Source organism: Tamandua tetradactyla, chromosome 3 (assembly GCF_023851605.1).
Source record: "Tamandua tetradactyla isolate mTamTet1 chromosome 3, mTamTet1.pri, whole genome shotgun sequence".
NCBI lineage: Eukaryota > Metazoa > Chordata > Mammalia > Pilosa > Myrmecophagidae > Tamandua > Tamandua tetradactyla.
The window spans coordinates 44,566,808-44,584,569 of record NC_135329.1 but is presented as its reverse complement, the minus strand read 5'-3'; the positions used below and the strand labels follow the sequence as shown (position 1 = coordinate 44,584,569).

The 17,762-nt window shown below is 37.5% G+C and overlaps 1 long non-coding RNA gene across 1 annotated transcript in view; it reads left to right on the top strand.

Moving 5' to 3' along the window:
• LOC143676055 (uncharacterized) overlaps positions 1-17,370 on the top strand; it is a 150,500-nt gene extending 133,130 nt beyond the window's left edge. Inside the window, exon 3 of the long non-coding RNA XR_013171783.1 lies at positions 17,225-17,370. This is a non-coding gene — a long non-coding RNA (uncharacterized LOC143676055). The remainder of the gene's footprint in view (positions 1-17,224) is intronic.
• The last annotated feature ends 392 nt before the right edge of the window (positions 17,371-17,762 follow it).

Here is a 17,762-nt window from a genome sequence, read left to right as displayed (position 1 = left end):
GGAGATTATATTATTTTTCTTGTTAGAAGCTATGGAAATGTATGCAGATATTCTCTTTGCAGGATAAAGAGAAATTCCAGTCTAGGAACCTGCAGGGAGCAGTATCATAGAATACCTATTGGAGGAAAGGCATTGATTTCATTGTTTTCCCTTATCTTAGAATATAAACTTGATGTAGGCTATTGTGTTTATAGGTGCTTCCTGTTGCCTAGGACAGAGCTAATATATAGTCACTCCTCCGTGTCACTATGTCACTCCTTCTTCTGACAAATTTGTCAAAACAATAAATATATAAATGGGTTAATGAATGAATGAATCTCAGCAATGTCAGTGGTGGCAACTGGAGTAGTAGTAACTCAAACAACAGAAATGGTGTTCACACAGACTCTGAACTTGAAGATCAGAATTGAAACTGAACTGGAAACATGAGTTCTGACAATTAGTCAATCTGTCTGAACCTGTGTGTTTCGTGATCAATTTGAGAAAAAATAAAGGCAATAACAAAAGAAAATAGGTCTTTGGTTTTGTTTTAACCACATCTTGCTGCTTGTTTCTAAGTTCCCAGAAGCAGAGGTTGACAACTGGTGTCTTCTTTAGCTTGTACAGAATTTTGAACTTTAATCTGCAACCAACTTCCAAAGAAAAGGAAAATGTATATAAAAAATCTTATATTTTTTGAAATAATGGGAAAATCTGGCAACATCAGGCCTTTTTGTGCCCAATAATTGGATTGAGCTAAGTAGCCACTGCCACCACCCCTTGTAAGGCAGGTTTGGAATGTCCTTATCCCCAATGTCACTTCTGAAAATAATGTTTCCAACATGGAGTCCAGGTGTCTGCCATTTAACATCTTATTACTGTCTGTCTCAAATAGGTCTAAATGTGCTATTCATGATTTATAGAAGAGGATTTAACTATTAAAATTTTTCAGATGCATGATTTTTATTGGCTTACAATTTGCTAATATTCTTATGGGAAAAGTTGTGTAAGGCTGCCATAATGCAATACACCCGAGATGGATTGGCTTTTATAAAGGGGATTTATTTAGTTAGCAAATTTACAGTTCCTTGGAACAAAGGCAATTGGCTTTCTCTGTCACCTGGGAAGGCACACAGTGACATCTGCTGGGCTTCACTCCTGGCTTCTGGGTTCAAATGACTTTCCCTAGGATGGTTCCTTTCTGCACCTCCACACATTTGGGTCTGAACCAGCTCTGAGCTCTGAGCTGCATTGTTCTGGGTTGTTCTGTGATCCTTCTCTCTCTTCTGACCTCTCATTTTAAGTCCCACTCATTGCAGAAGGCATTTCTCTTAGCTGACCACAGATGTAATAAGCCATAGATGAATTTCATTTGCTGATGATTTAAGTCCAAAGCAACAGAACAACTGGACACCATCAGCTGACCATGTTGACACTTGAGCCTAACTATCACAGGTCCACCCCTTGTCACATTGGCAACTATACACATTGCCTTAAACTGTACACAATCTCTAAATAGAAAAACAGACATATTTTCACCTAAATAGAAAACAATAACTTTTTTTGCCTAACAATGTTCATCTGTCCTCCATACAACACACTAAATCTTTCCATGTGCAAAATACATTCACTTCATCACAATATGGCACAAGCCTTAACTTCATTTCAGTATCAGTACAAATACAATACCAACTCAAAAATATTACAAACTCTCATCTAAGTCAGTTTCAGGCATGGTCTGCCTTAAGGCAAACTTTTCTCTGGCTGTGGACCTGTGAACTTAGAGCAAGTATATATACTTCCATATACAAAAAAGGAACAGTCATAGGATAAATGATCCCAATGTGATAGGCAAAAATTGGAAATAAAACAGGGGTCCCTGGACCTAAACAATTCGAAAAACCTGGATAGGGCAAATTCTATTAGATTTCAAAATCTGAGAGCCATTCATCCTTGGGGCTCTAGAAAACATCAGTCCCACCCTTTCCAAGGGCTTATACAATGGACTTGTTTTCTCCAAACACTAGGATAAGGGTTGCAACATTGGGAAACATTGGGGAGACCACCTGTTATTCAGTACCACAATTCTCAAGCATCTGGACGGCACTTGGATTCTCTGCCATCTCCAGGGCATATGCTTAACCCTTTCAGAACAATGTAGTGGAGCTTGGCTCCCCACAACCCCTGAGGAATATGCTTCACTCTCTCCAAGGCCTGGGGTACCAGAAGTCTTCCTGAACATCAAAGCACAAGACCTACCCTCTGCTTCCAGGTAAAACTCACTGGTTCCACATGCACAGGTAGATCCACTCTCCTGGCCTGAGGTTTCCATGGTTCTGTCTCTGAAATTATTCTTTCTTCTATCTGTCCATTTTCTGTCCTTTCCAGTCCAGACTGGCAGTGGTTCTGTTAATACAGCTCTCACAAAAAATGTATTGACTTGGCATGTAGGAGCATACAGGGATAAAAGCCTTCAGACAACAGTACCTTCCACAAATCCTTTCTGGATAATTCCATTTCAAATCTTGCTTGTCCCGAAGTGGATAACTGGTTCCATGTTTAGTTAAATCCTCACATGCGGTACTATTCTCTGTGGTCTTACTTTCTGGAAGCCCAGAATTTTCCAGACCATTAGTCTCTGGTTTCTTTCTACCCAAAAGTTCAATCCTCTGGCTATCCCTTTCTTTTCACATTTTATTATAAGCTGCAAGGAAAAACAAGGCTGGATCCTCTACATTCAGTTTAGAAATCTCCTCAGCCAAGCCTCCTAGATTGTCAAATTCATATTGTTTTAGTTTGCCAAAGCTGTGAGAATGCAGCACACCAGAGATGGATTGGCTTTTAATAAAAGGGGATTTATTTAGATAAGAATGTATAGTTCTTCAGAGGAAAGACAGCTATCTTTCAACTGAGGTTCTATCTTACATGGGAAGGCACAGGGCGATCTCTGCGGATCTTCTCTCTGGGCCTCTGGGTTCCAACAACTTTCCCCGTGGTGATTCCTTTCAGCATTTCCAAAGGCCTGGGCTGGTCTGAAAGTGCTGAGATGAGGTATGCTGAGCTGCTTGGGCTGTGCTACACTGAGGTCTCTCATTTAAGCATTCACCCAACTAAATCAAACATCATTCATTGCAGCAGGCATGCCCCCTAACTAGTTGACTGCGAATGTAATCAGTGACAGATGAGATTCACATGCCATTGGCTCATGTCCACAGCAACAGAAGTAGGCACCTTCACCTGGCCAAGTTGATACCTGAACCTAACTACCACACCTATTCTCCCTTTCATCCAGCATGAGAATTCCATTTTGCCAAACTTTCTGCCACTTCAAAACAATAGTTGCCCCCTTCCAATCTGCAATGGATGTATCTTTGTAGTGCATATTTCTATCAACAGTCTCTTCAAAGAATTCTAGAACTTCTCTATCAAGCTCCTCAAAATTCATCCAGAATTCTCCTCTTATCCATTTAAAAATATGTTCCAACATGTTTGGTATTTGCTAACACAGCTGCACCCCACTTGTCTGGCACCAAAATCTGTTGTAGTTTGCTAAGGCTGCCAGAATGTAATAAACCTGAGTTGATCTGTCTTTTGTAAAAAGGATATTATTTAGTTCCTTAGAGGAGTGGCAGCTGACTTCCTTCTGGCTTTCTCTGTTACATGGGAAAGCACACAGTGACATGGGCTGGTCTTCTCTCCGGGCTTCTAGGTTCAAATGGCTTTCCCTTAGACAGTCTCTTTCTGCATCTCCAAATGCTTGGGTCTGAACTGGCTTTAAGCTGCATTGTGCTGGGCTATGCTGAGTTCCTTCTCTCTCTTCTGACCTTTCCTTTTAAACCTCACTCATTGTAGAGACATTCCCCTTAGCTGACCACAGATGTAATAAGCCATAAATGAATCTCTATAACAATGTAAGTCCACAGGAAAAAACAACTGGGCACCATTACCTGGCCAAGTTGACATCTGAGACTATCACAGGTTGGGTGGGGTAAAGAGAGAAAGAGTCAAAGAGACTGAAACAGACTATATATGTGCCTGAGAGAGCACAATAGTTTATACATGCCAACTAGATTTGGGATTTAATGGCAATAATTAGTACTTATTGAACACATGTTATTTGCCAAATACTATGCTAGGCCACTATTGTGTACTATTCTACTTAATTTGCTAGACAAAAGCAAATCTTTTGTAAATCCGACAAGATTTACACTGTTATATGATTTTCTCTACAAGGAAACTAAATGTTAGCAGGATTACATGATTTTCCCCAAGTTCATACAAATCAATGGTGCATTTGGAAATTGAACAAAGTATTTTGATTTCTAACTCTATGTTCTTGTTATTGAAGTCTGGACAATGAACAAGCAAATTTTGGAGACTTCTCCATTTAGGTCAAGTACAATTTATCATTTTCTAACCTAAAAAATACATGTTTCCAAAACTTTGTCCTACATGTGAAATTTCTTCATTTTCATTTACAAGTAGAGTTGAAATAAAAAATAGTTTATATAACTTGATTTATATTTATCTGAGAGTGGTTGTGATTGTTTGATTCAGAATTAATAACTCTTACATGCTGAGAGAATTTTCAGTTTCCTCATAGCTGTTTTGGAAGGCAATTAGTATGGGTACCTCATCTTACAATTCCATTTCCTGCATGTAAATGAAATGGGGTGAGCTTTCTCCTTTAGAAATTAAAATCAGGGTCTAAGAAATTGGCCTTATATAATTTTAAATTGTAAACAATTTACACCATATATTGTGAGTTTAATGAAAATCTAAGGAAAGATGCATCTGCCCTTCATTTTAACAACCACTAATCTCTCACTCAATGAAACAGGGGGAAAAAACACTTTGGAAGACATGCAATAATGAAATAAAAAAGATTCAGTGCAGTTTGGGTGTTGAGTAGAAAACAGTTTCCATAAATACATATACGTCTAGTTACTAGCTAAAAGTGTTCACATAGTGACAATTTTGCATGTCACATACCTTGAAACTCTGAGAAAGAACACCCACATTATGTGTGTTTTTTTTAAACATATTTATACTCAGAATTTTCCCATGAAATAGGTAAAGGGTGGCACAGAATCTAAGGAAAATAAAGTTTGAGCCCCTAAATATTCTGTGTTTCTATGCAATCATCCATATCTTATTTAATTTAATGTTACACTTTTCATTGAGCAGACATGCCAATAAAATGTAAGAGGAATTGTGGTGAAAGAATTAGAAAAAAGTGCTATGAAGGCATTCAGGGGAACTTTATTATGGTAATTTGGAATACAAGACTTGCTTATACATCAATCTACTTTCTTAGTGAAAATATCCTTTTGTGTGTTCCTTAGCTCACATTTTAAAAATGCCTATTATGCATTAACCATTTTGCTAAGGGATCTAAATGAGAGCAATAATAGGTTCTTTTCCTAAAGTTGCTAGGCATCTAGTGTGCGCTAGAAAGAAAGAAACATCAAGTAGTTGATTACTGCACAATGATTTCTGTGCTATCATCACTACTACGTTGGGAGTGCTCTACAGGCATGGCAAGAGGTGAAGGCTCTTTACATAGCAGAGTAAGAGCTTGGACTTTATCCATATGTCCTCAAAATGATCTGTGCAGCCCTCAATTCTTGTGTGGCTTAAGGGGAGAGTTGGGACATGGGACAGGGCCTTCCTTATAAGACCCAAGTTTAAATTAGAGCTCTTCTGGTTTAATGCATTTTATTTGCTGGACTACCGCATAAGCATTCATTAAAATTCATGCCGTTTTGCTAAAAAAAAATGAACAAAAATTTTGAAATCTTGGATGGAGGGAAGGAAACATCCTCAAAAGCATCATGGCTGGAAATTACAGCAGTGACCTATGACAGGTGATGCAGTGAGACCTACCCTAGAGGATGAATGGATGAGATAACAAGCATAGATTTATTGTAAGAGACAGAATTGAGGGATAATGAGTAAGATGTTGTACTAACTAACCACGGAGAGCAGAGAAAAGGAAAAGGAGCAGATGCCACTGAGATTTCTAGTTTTCATAACAGGGAGGAGACTTATACCTTAGGCTGAGAAAAAAAAATAGACAGTGGGAAGAATTGAGGTGGGGAAGATGAACACTTTGATCTTCAACAGGAATATTCAATTATAAATCAACTATGTGTAACAATCCAACTGGTTTAAAATTATTACCAGCATTTGTGATATGGAGAACAGCACAAAAGTTAAAATAAATATGAGATCTTTCAGATTGTTTAACTTAGTCACTTCATTTCAAAAATAGGGAGGTATCATGGATTACCGATACCAAAATGTCAAGAAAACATTTGAACAGATTTGAGGATGGCGTCATTTTAAAAAGTATATGTCTCTGTGTGTGTGTGCGTGTGTAGTGTGAGTATGAATGTGAATTTCTGTATTAAGGCATCAAGTATTTTAGCATCTACTATGTGCAGGAAATTACCCTATTTGCTTTGATAGAAACCGAAAGAACAAAATAGCATAGTTCCTGTTTTCAGTAAGATGATAAATTTGGGAAGGGAATATATATGCACATGAAGAAATATTTACACAATTTATAGGAAATACAAGTAATATAACTTGATAAAATATGAAAATAACTCAAAATGCTACCTATTACCAATTTAGATGAAAATATTTAAAATACGAGCCATACTTCTATATTAGGTAGGGCATATATGGGTGCCCTAGAGTTTTCATGTTCTAGTCTTTTAGTATACCTCTGACATCCTTCTATGAACTCCAGCCACCATTTTATGCTTACTCCAGTATTTAAAAACAACTCCTAAATATGTTCATAAATTTAGCAAGGTATTTCCATTTTACAGGCATTAACACTTTTTCTCTAAAAGAAAGCTTTCCTTTATTATAAAGGATGTTCTAAGTTACAAAGACAACCATCTCAGAGAGTTTCTACATGTACTTAAATAGAGTGTCCTTTCGAGGGGAGAAAATCAAGAAGTGATTAAATGGTTGGGGATAATCTGAGATGATTGGGAAGAAGACATTTTTTACTTTGGTTTTGTGGGTGGGACCTACATACAAATGTATTTTGTTTGACTATCATCATGCTTAATTCTTCTTAAAGCTTTCCCCCAACCTTTAAATTTTGATATATTTCATATAAAATTTAGAGATACGACTTTTTAAAAAAAATTTAAATTTATGGGGAGATTCAGTCTCTCTTTTTTCTACCAGCCAAAGCTGAGTAGCAACTCCTACTTTAGATCTTACCTTCTTCTTTTATACAGTGTATTAGCTTTCTAATTATTATTGTGAAAAATTACCATCAATTTAGTGGCTTAAGCAAAACAAAACAAAGCAAAATTTATCTTGCAATTTTGTAGGTCAGAAGTCCAAGTAGCCCTTACTGAGATAAAATCAAGGTGCCCTCCGGACGCCTTCCTTTCTGCAAGTTCTTGGGAGAATCTGTTTCCCTGCCTTTTCTAACTTCTAGGGGCGACACCATTTTACTTGACTTCTGGTCCCTTCTCCCAATTTCAGCACCGATTTTGTCATATCTCTCTTACTATACTTACATCTTCACTTCTCTCTCTCTGACCACAGTGCTGGAGGGTTCTCTGCTTTCAAGGATTGATTGTGATTAGATTAAGTCCACCCAGATAGCTCAGGATAATCTCCCCATCTCAAGGGCCATAACCTTAATGACATCTCAAAGTCAGGTTACTTATTCACAGCCTTTGGGGATTAGGACACAGACATCTTTGCATGATCATTATTCTACCTACCTTACACAGAATCAATCAAACCCATTTTATTGGATCATGTTACTTGATTGATCCCTTTAGGCTATTTTTTTTATGCTGTATGGTAGGGGTCACATTTCAATCTTTTTCTCTGTGAGTATCCTGTTGCTACAGCATCATTTGTTGGATTTTTGTTTTTTGGGGGGAAGCACAAAGGCTGAGAAATGAGCATAGGTCTCTGTTCTAGTTTGCTAGCTGCCAGAATGCAATATACCAAAACCAGAATGGCTTTAAAAAAGAGGAATTTAATGAGTTGCCAGTTTACTGTTCTAAGGCCCAGAAAATGTCCCAATTAAAACAAGTCTATAGAAACGTCCAATCAAAGGCATCCAAGGAAAAATACCTTGGTTCAAGAAGGCCAATGAAGTTCAGGGTTTCTCTCTCATCTGAGAAGTATGTGGTGAACACAGTCATGGTTTCTCTCTCAGCTGGAAGGGCACATGATGAGCACAGCATCATCTGCTAGCTTTCCCTCCTGGCTTCCTGTTTCATGAAGCTCCCCAGGAAGTGTTTCCCTTCTTCATCTCCAAAACGCTGGCTGATGGACTCTCTGCTTCATGATGCTGCAGCATTCCCTGCTCTCTCTGAATCTCTTTCATTCTCCAAAATATTTCCTCTTTTATAGGACTCCAGAAACTTATCAAGACCCACCCAAATGGGTGGAGACATGTTGTCACCTAATCCAGTTTAACCAGCACTCTTGATTAAATCACATGTCCAGGGAATGATCTGATTACAGTTTCAAACATACAGTATTGAATAGGGATTACTCTGCCTTTAGGAAATGGGATTTAGATTAAAACATGGCTTGTCTAGGGGACATACATCCTTTCAAACCAGCACAGTCTCCCACATGGCAGGTGATAATTCTACCATTGAACTACCCATACTCCCTTCCCTTTAGACTTTTGAGACTACTATCTGTTGTGAGTACCTGCATTTCCTATCGCTTTAAGCTATGGGCACTGCAAATTTCTCTACCTGCAGACACTACTTACAAGTCAGCTCAGGTCATGCTTGTTGAGGGGTCATGACCAGGGAGACTACCTAAGAGAAAGCCTTAACCCATAGAAAAGGCACATCTTGTCCCACAACCTTTGGCCTGGCAGTGGTTCTACTTTTTTTACACGCATGCCTCAGTGTGCAAAATTGTACAATCATATCCAACTGGTAGGTGAAAAAACTGAATTTGTACTCTTATCACTGAACTTTATTATCTCTTTTTTTTTCTCCACTGGAAGAAAAAAATGCCAAGATTTGCTTCTAAGGTCAAGAAGTAAATTTAACAAGCAAGTTCAACAAGTGAAGCAAATACTAAAGTATTTAAAGGCAATTTGAGTTCCATACAAGGGTGTGGAAAACACCGTGTGAATGACAGCCAAGCTTCTCCAGGGCAAAATCAGCTTGGGTTTCTGACAAAACTAATTTGAGAATAAGTATCATTCTGAGACAATGTTCTAGGGGTGTCTTAGTCATACTAGATGACACTTTACTGACGGATCCTATTGCTTCATAGCTTACAGAGGCAGAAACTGAGGTTCCTGGATGTAAAAAACTGAGGACTAGAGATTTGAATTTAAGAAAGGTGTAGAACCAGAACTGGAACTCTGTGCCTTGAATCCTGTTGGTAAGAGGATGGGGATAGAGAGTCAACTTCAGATATGCTAAGACCTGGATATCTCTCATGAAAAGTGGAAATTTCAGCATATCATGGGCATTGTGGCACTTTCTCACCTTTCTAGAACATCTTAGTTTAGAGGGCGTGATAGCAGAATTATGAATTTATAAATAAATTAGTATTTTAGAGAAACATATGTGTCAGGCATTATTGCTGGGTGTTACAGAAATAAGTAAGCAAAATATTTACTCATAGTTTAATGAAGGTACAATTAATTATTGTTATTGAACAATCACACAGTGCTTAGTGTGTGATAAGCCCTCTCCTAAGCACTTTAAATTATTAATGCCGATATGAGGTAGGCATTACTATTATCCACATTTTACAGTTGAAGGAACTGATGTGCAAAAAAGAGGCAAAACTAGTGGCAGAACTCAGATTCAAGACTAGGCAGTCTAGCCTCAGAGTTGATGACCCTGAACACTTCATTGTATAATACCGACAAATGTCTATAATGAAGTGCAAAAATGTCTGAAGTGAGGGCATTCATTTTTTAAAAAGCTTATTGTATTTGTAACCCATTAACTAATTTGGCATTCCCAGAGCATGCATTACTTTGGCTACTCCTCAAGTTTCTTTCTTGAGTCATGTTAGAATAGAGGTGAGGAATGAGGGTAGCTGTCACTGAATCATAATTTGAAGCATCAAGATACAAGCACTTGTTTTATGAAAAAGTCAGAAGATTCCTTTCAAAATTATGCATCTTCTTTGTTTCTAGTGTTGTCTTCTGCTATCCAAATATTTGACCCTGTTGTCCCAAGGAAAGGAAAAGGGAAGAAAAGAGTAAGTGGAAAGAGCAAAAAGGAAAGAAAGTAGGAAGAACAGATGAAGCCACAAAGGGAGGGATAAGAGAAAAGAAGGGAGCATCCTCTCTCCAATTATTATGGCACAGGAATTCAGGACACTCCTTTCTCTATTCAGAAAACTTTTATTGCAACCTAAAGTTTCTAGGTTCTCATTTTTATTCAAAAAATGAGATGGCCATGTCTAGAAAGATTAAGCAATTTCTTGGAGTCCCAGAGAGCATGGCAGAGTTGGATTTCAGGCATATTCTATAAAACACTGAGCACTGCCTTTCCACTTGGGAGTCTGGGAGGACTGAATGATGCTACTCAGAAGTTCCCTTTGATGTGGGCTTTGAGGGTTAAACAGAATGTAGGCTTATGGAGAGTGATGTTTTTCCAAAAGGATATTGGTAATTTTGTAATAAATTCTGCAGCAAAAGAAATACTGAGGGTGTATTCAGGAGAGCAGAATACTTCCATCAATGTATCACTCTTCTATATTGAAATTTCAAGCAGAGTTCTTTCTCATAGGGTGTGATTTGGCAGTCTTTAAAGTGCTACCAATTTCTGATTCATATGTACCCTTTTTAAAAAATCCCATTCAATGGAGAACTGTGAAAACACAGCTGCAGTGCCTGTGCAGAAAGCTACATTGAAAATTGCATTATAGGAGAAAGAAAACACAAAATACATTTACATAGGAAGTGTTATTTCAGACAACTAAAGGATAACAATATTAGGACATTGGCCTTTTTGTCAGTATAATAGAAACCAGGTGCAGTTCCCCTTGTAATTTATCTTACCTTCTGTGGTGTGATTGATTTGATCACTCTTAATCTACATATCTGTGTGCTTCTCAGAGTCAATGGGAATTTCAAGACACATAAAAAATTGTACTATTAATGAAAAAACTCCCACAATTACTTATCCTATATTTTTTTCCATTAGTTATCTTGGTGGACTCCATCCATTGTTTCACTGCTCCTGCCAAGCATGAAGGTGAAATAGTCAGATGCCTGCATAGCATGATTTTCAAAGCAATTAGGTTGTTCAATCTCCCTTTTAGTTCCCAGATTCTTGGAGGAGGTTACATTTGAGAAACAAGGGAGCTAACCATTCAATAATTGGGAGAAAAAGCATTCTGGAAAGAAAGAATTGCAAATATGCAAGCTTTAGAGTGGAAGCGAGCTCAAGGACATGCAAGAAGGCAGCATGGCTGCGTCAATGAGTGAGATGGAAAGAGCTGGAGAGGAAACAGAGCTGGAAGCCAGGGCATGGCGGGCTTGGGTAAGCAGTGGTATTGAGTTGAGACTCTATTCTGATTGCTCTGAAAAAGACCAACATGTTTTGAGCATAGAAGTAATCATTTGAATTACATTTTAGACATAAGTTGAATTACATTTCACATTCACTTTTGCTACTTTGCTGATAGTTTGAATGTAGACGTGAAGGTGGATTGACTTCCACTCAGAGTATTGCCGTAGACCAAGCAAGAGTTAAGGAAGGTGGGTAGCATGGGAATGGTGTTGGAAGGGAGTTGGGCTGAATTTGGGATTTATTTTGATGAAGTAGTTAACAGCACCTGTATGTGGGGTGTGAAGGAAAGGGAGAAGGTACGTCTAATATTTTTGACCTGAGCAATTGGGTTGATGTAGTACCATTTTCCAAGAAGTCTTCCCCAGGAAGGAATAACATGTCAATGTTTACTTGTAAGATGAATGAGTCCTAAAAAGTAGAGTCCCTCAGGATTTATCAGAATCTAATGCAGCCGATGCAAACCTATGGTTTTTTATTTCTTAATGTGTACCATATTAATTTCTATTTTTTAAACTTTTGAATACATCTCGGTGCCAAGAGAACATATCCTGTAGACAGTTTTGTAAATGTTTAGAAATACATGTATGCAAACCTAGCATGAATGATAACATTAATTATGTAGAAAAATTTATTTAAAAATTTCATTGATACGTGTAAACCAAGACAGAATAATTTGAGGATCTGGAGTTTAAATGGGGGAGGGGTTGAAAAATGTCTAATTGCCTTTAGATTTTGCTATCAAAGTGACTATTATGTTTCATTTGAATAACAAAAAAGAGCTATGTAAAAAGGCCATCATTCCTGCCTTGAGTAAAAGGTATCACACCATAAACTGAAGAAGGAACTCTTAGACATTTACATCAGTGTCTCCTTTTGTGATTTAATGTGACAATTATATTCTGATGGATCCTCAGAAGTTTTAAGATAGGTTTTCATATCTCCTGTCACATAGAAAAAAGTTCAATGAGCATTCAGCAGATGTTTCGAGGGTTCACTATTTGTCAGATATAGTGCTATGTTCCAGTTACATCAATTAATAAAATATATTTCCTGCCCTTAAGGAATTTACCAGCTTGTGAGGAAGAGAAGGATGTAAACAGATGCTATCAATAACTAAGATAATAAGCACTGGGTGCACAGGGACACAAAGAAAGGACATTTAGTGCAGAGGAATTTGGAAGGGTATCGTGGAAAGATTGGGAGTAGATGGCACTGTGGTGTATGAAGCTGTCTGTACCCCAGAAAAACATGTTTGTAAAGTTAATTCATTCCTGTGGGTATGGACCCTTTGTACGTAGGACCTTTTGATGAGGCTAGTTCAGATAAGATGTGATGCATGTTATTCGGGATGGGTCTGACTCTTCATACTGGAGTCCTTTATAAATGTAGTGAATGCAGAGAGAGAAAAAGAAAGCCACAGAAGCAAGAAGCTAAATACAGTAAAATCTAGAAGAGAAGGGAGAGATCACTAGACACAGCCAAGTGCTAGAGAGGGAGGAAGGATTTCTAAATATACAAGTTCTTAAACTCTCCACTTTATACAATTTTTCAGTTTGTTCTCATATTGAGGTTTATGATTTTATGATGTTCAATTTTTTCCTGAACACTCAGACTTCTAGACTTTTCTCTTTGTAACAAGATTCCCATCTTATGAGGTCTTTCCTCATAAAGGAAGAAAGAAACCCTTAAGTGTTTACCGATATCTGTTAAATTAATAAACAGGGAGCTGATTACTCAGAGTTTCCTTCTTAAAGCATTTGAAAAGAGTATTCATAAAAAAAAAGCAAGGGATAGGTATTCTTTTTCTTGTTTTGGAGAGAGTCTTCCTCAATGATACTTCATAGCTTTCTTTAAGGATACCTTATTTACAGCTTTATTAGACGATACTTTTATTTTAGCTTATCAATTTCTAATCAAGTACTTCTTGAGACAGTACGTATATTCTCTACTATAAGTGACTATATAAACAGCCTCAACTCAAATATAAGCCAATGAAAAGTATGGTAAAATAATTGGCAAACTAGAGAGGAATGAATTTTAAAAAGAGTACAATAATATTTCCGAAGTTATAGTTTACTGAAATTTTGCTCTGTGTATTGGATTTTGAAATTCAGATGAAATCTAGATATTTGCTCCCAAACATATCAATATTCAATCCAACTTGAAGTGAAAATATAATTAATTAAATATAATATAATTGTATCTTCTTAAATGCTTTTTTCTCTTTCATAGGAAAAATTTAGATGGGCGATAATAGGCTGGTGGACACTTTAAGATCCGTATATTCTCCCATTTGATAGTCTTAGGGTAATCACAACAGCTGAAGAATAATTTGCAAACTCCTTAATCAATACATATTTTCCATGCTTTGATAGTAAATCTGAAAACTTATGTATATATAATTATAAAACTTATATATATAATAAAACTTATTATATATAGTATATATATATAAAAGATATATTATATATATATATAATTCATTTATTTTTAAAGGGAAATATGCACTTTGTAGAGGGTAAAGAGCATCAACCATTTTGGAAATTAATACTTTATTAAGTGTATTTGTCTTTATGCTTAAATTTTATTTAACATAAATACATGTATATGAGTCAAAGAAAAAAGTACGAGAAAGATTCCTTTTAGCTTTTGATATGGACAGCATTAATGTAATCATTTGTTTAGTTTTTTTGTCTTACTGAGAGAACAATACATATTAACGAGAAAATAAATTTATATCTGCCATCCTGATTTTTTTCAACAATTTCACTATTTGGTTCTAAATAGGCCTACTTTCTAGAAAAATTGGAACAGTAATGCAAACAGACTTTATTTCCAGAAGAAACAAGAAATAGCATTTTTGGGTGTAAAATATCTGTATTCAGAATGACATAACATTTTGGTTTTGATTTAAAATTTTTAGTGGTAACTATTACCTACATGGGATGTTTGTATTTTTGAAGCAATAGCCTTTAATGTCAAATAATACATTTTCTGAGGATGCACTTTTAAGAAGGTGAATTCTGAGCCTTAATTTGAGAGCTAAATAAACAAAATATAATTGGAATCACCACGTAGTTAAGTTTATGATAACCCACTGTCATCCTCCAAGTCCCATCTGTTTTCTGCACTGGCCACACAGGAGAGTTGAGTGGGGATGTGGTAGAAATCACCACACATGCATCCTTCAAGTCTTTAAGAGTGGCACTAATCTCTGCAATCCCTCCAGGAAACTGGTATTGCTTCTCATTCACTATTTTGCTAGGTAAGGGCAGTTCTAGTGGCTTCCACTTGGCCTTTCCTACCATGATAGCCCTCACTCCACGAGGAGGAGAAACAATGTGGGGATTCTGCCTCTTACTGAGTGTGTCTATTTTGATTATGCATTCTGGAACTGGGGAAATGACTAGAATGCCCACTGGACCCCTTATGAGATGAACTCCATTGGTCACCCGACCTCCATGGACCCCTACTCTGACTGGTGGACCAGAGTGACATTTTGGATCTCCTGGAATTAATGTCACTTCTGAACCAGTGCCTGAAAATCTCCCAAATATCTGATTATTTCCTTTCCCTCAATGGACAGTCACCTTGGTGAAAGTTTGAAGGTCTCCTTGGGGAAAACTGGGAAGAAGGGTAACAGTGTCAATTCTGGGCAGTGTAACAGGGTCTTTCTTCAAGGGTGCCTGATCCTCCCATCATTCAAAGAGCTCTGGGTCTGTAAACTGTCTCAAGTCTGGGAATTGATTAAAGGGCCATGACTTTCTGTTTTTCTAATTCAAATTAAACTTCTGTTCACTTGACCTAGAACTCTACTTACGCAGCTCAAACAAGAATTGAGTAGACCACCTATCTATTTAACTTCTAGGTACTCCATGATCTACTAGCCAATGCCACAAGTCTCTGCCAGTCACATTATTTTGACTGCTGCTTTCAATCTGCTGCCCTTTATGGCGGCTACACCCACCTTGATTAACTGTCACCACATGTATTCTGCCAACTCAGGATCCGTTCATCCCCACTGTGTTTTAAGGATTCCAGCTCAGTGACAGCAGTTTCTGTGGTAATATCTGACCTCCAGAGAAGGGTGGGTGACTATGCAGCTTTTAAGGGATGATGAAGCTAGTCTCAAAATTTATTTATTTCTGGTGAAAGATGTGTCCTCTGGACATTTATGGGGAGTGTGAGAAGGTCTTCCGTGATAAATCTCCTCTAACATTTCAATATCTCTAAGCCTCTGATCTCATCAACTACATTATAACAAGGAAGCCCTGGTATTTTAACTTCAGGTAATGTGGGCCTCCTTTTCATCCATGTTTCTCAGCCAACCATCCAAACAAACTGTTAATGCCTTTTACAACCCTTCAAGCTACAAAATTGAATGCAGAATCTGTGCTTAGTGGGCCCATATCAATAAATTCAGCTTCATCCAACTTTATAGTCCTTCCACCATTATCCCATATCCTTAATATCCATTCCCACACATTCTCCCATAATTTTTGTCTATATAGATTGGAAAACTCATGCAGTTCTTTTGGACTATTGCATACCTCCTCTTGTGTCACATTTTGCACCTCATATTTTGGGGTCTGTTGAAATTTTAGTCTAATTATAGATGTTGAAGTAAAGAGAGGTGGTGGCTGTTTCCTCAAGACAGGCTGGAAGTCAGGAAGCTCCTTCCTCTGGACAGTGCATTACAGGTTTATCTAGCAAAGGCTCAGCAGATTCCAGGGATTCCTTCTCCCCATCACAATCATTATCAAGCTATATATCCCCATCCAAAGTTTCAAGATCACTTTATTTTCCAATCAATGCCCTTAATTTAACAGCAGATGCCCTGCAAAGTTGAGATTTTAGTTTACATTGTAAATCTGCTACTCAAGCAATTAAGCTCTGTGTCCAGTTTTCAGAGATCTCAAGTCTGCAACCACAGGAATTAAAAGTTTCCTCTAGGGCAAACACTGAGACTTCACCGTCATTAATGCAGGACTCAAGTTGCAAATCTGTAGTCTTCAGCTCATCCCTTTCACTTATCATTGTATCCAGCATATTTAACAACAGCTAGCCAATGTCATTACACCTCTTAATTCCACAAAACTTTGTAAAGGTGTCAAAAACACTCTCACCCAGAGCCTTGCCTTGTGTAAGTGCACAATTAGCATAATCTGATGGTGAGATATTTAGTGTATCTCTCTTGCCAATTCACCCCATGGACTGTCAGTGCCATCTTGATTATTGCAAACAGAGGCATTAATACCTTTGAGTCTAGTCAGAATACTAAACCAATTGTAAAAACCCATTTTTAAGATTCTGTTTCTCAAGAACCACTTCTGGTACCAAGCTGTGTTAGTCAGGGTTCTCTAGAGAAACAGAAACAACAGGCAATATCTGTAAATATGTGATTTTCAGAGGTTTCTCATGCAACTGCAGGAATGGAAGAGTCCAAAATCAATCAGTAGAGCAGGTTGTGAAGCTCGCAGCTCTGATGAGGGATCTGTATGAACTCTACAAGAGAGGCTCACGGGCTGAAGAAATGAAAAATTCTCTCTTTTCCCTTAAAAGTCTTCAAATGATTGGATTATCTCATTTGTGAGAGACACACCTGAGTTGTTTGCAGATGTAATCAGTCACCAATGCAGTCAACGAACTTATGATTTAATATATGTGTCTTCTTGTTTATCCACCAGCCATGAAGTATCCTTGCAGTAATGATCAGGCCAGTGCTTGCCCAACCAAGCAACTGAGTATCATCACTTGGCTGAGTTGACACTAGAACCTAACCATCACACTGATATCATGGTAAAATGTTGCCTGAGAAAGGATAACCACACCTCCAGGTGAGCAGAGGCTACATTTTATTCCTTTTTTGAAAATTCCAACTCCACCTTAACTCTATCCCTAACATCATCTTTCCACTGCAATGTGATAAATCTTTGATTGAAGGATGGTTCTGGGAATGTTCTAACCTCAAGTGAAAAATCCAGACTCTTTGATAGCTTTATCTTAAATTATGGAGAGCTATATTTTTAAGTTTCAATATTCAACAAGGAGCCTGGATGTGTGTTTTCATTTAGAAGCATAAAGTGACTATTATCACAGGGAAGTAAGTAGTTGCTCTATTTTGACTTCAATTGCAAAGGAAGCATTTTTCTTTAGTTAATCAATCTTTAGCTTACTTTATGTAGAGTGGACCTCTTAATGCTCCTTTTCAAAACTTGAGGATAA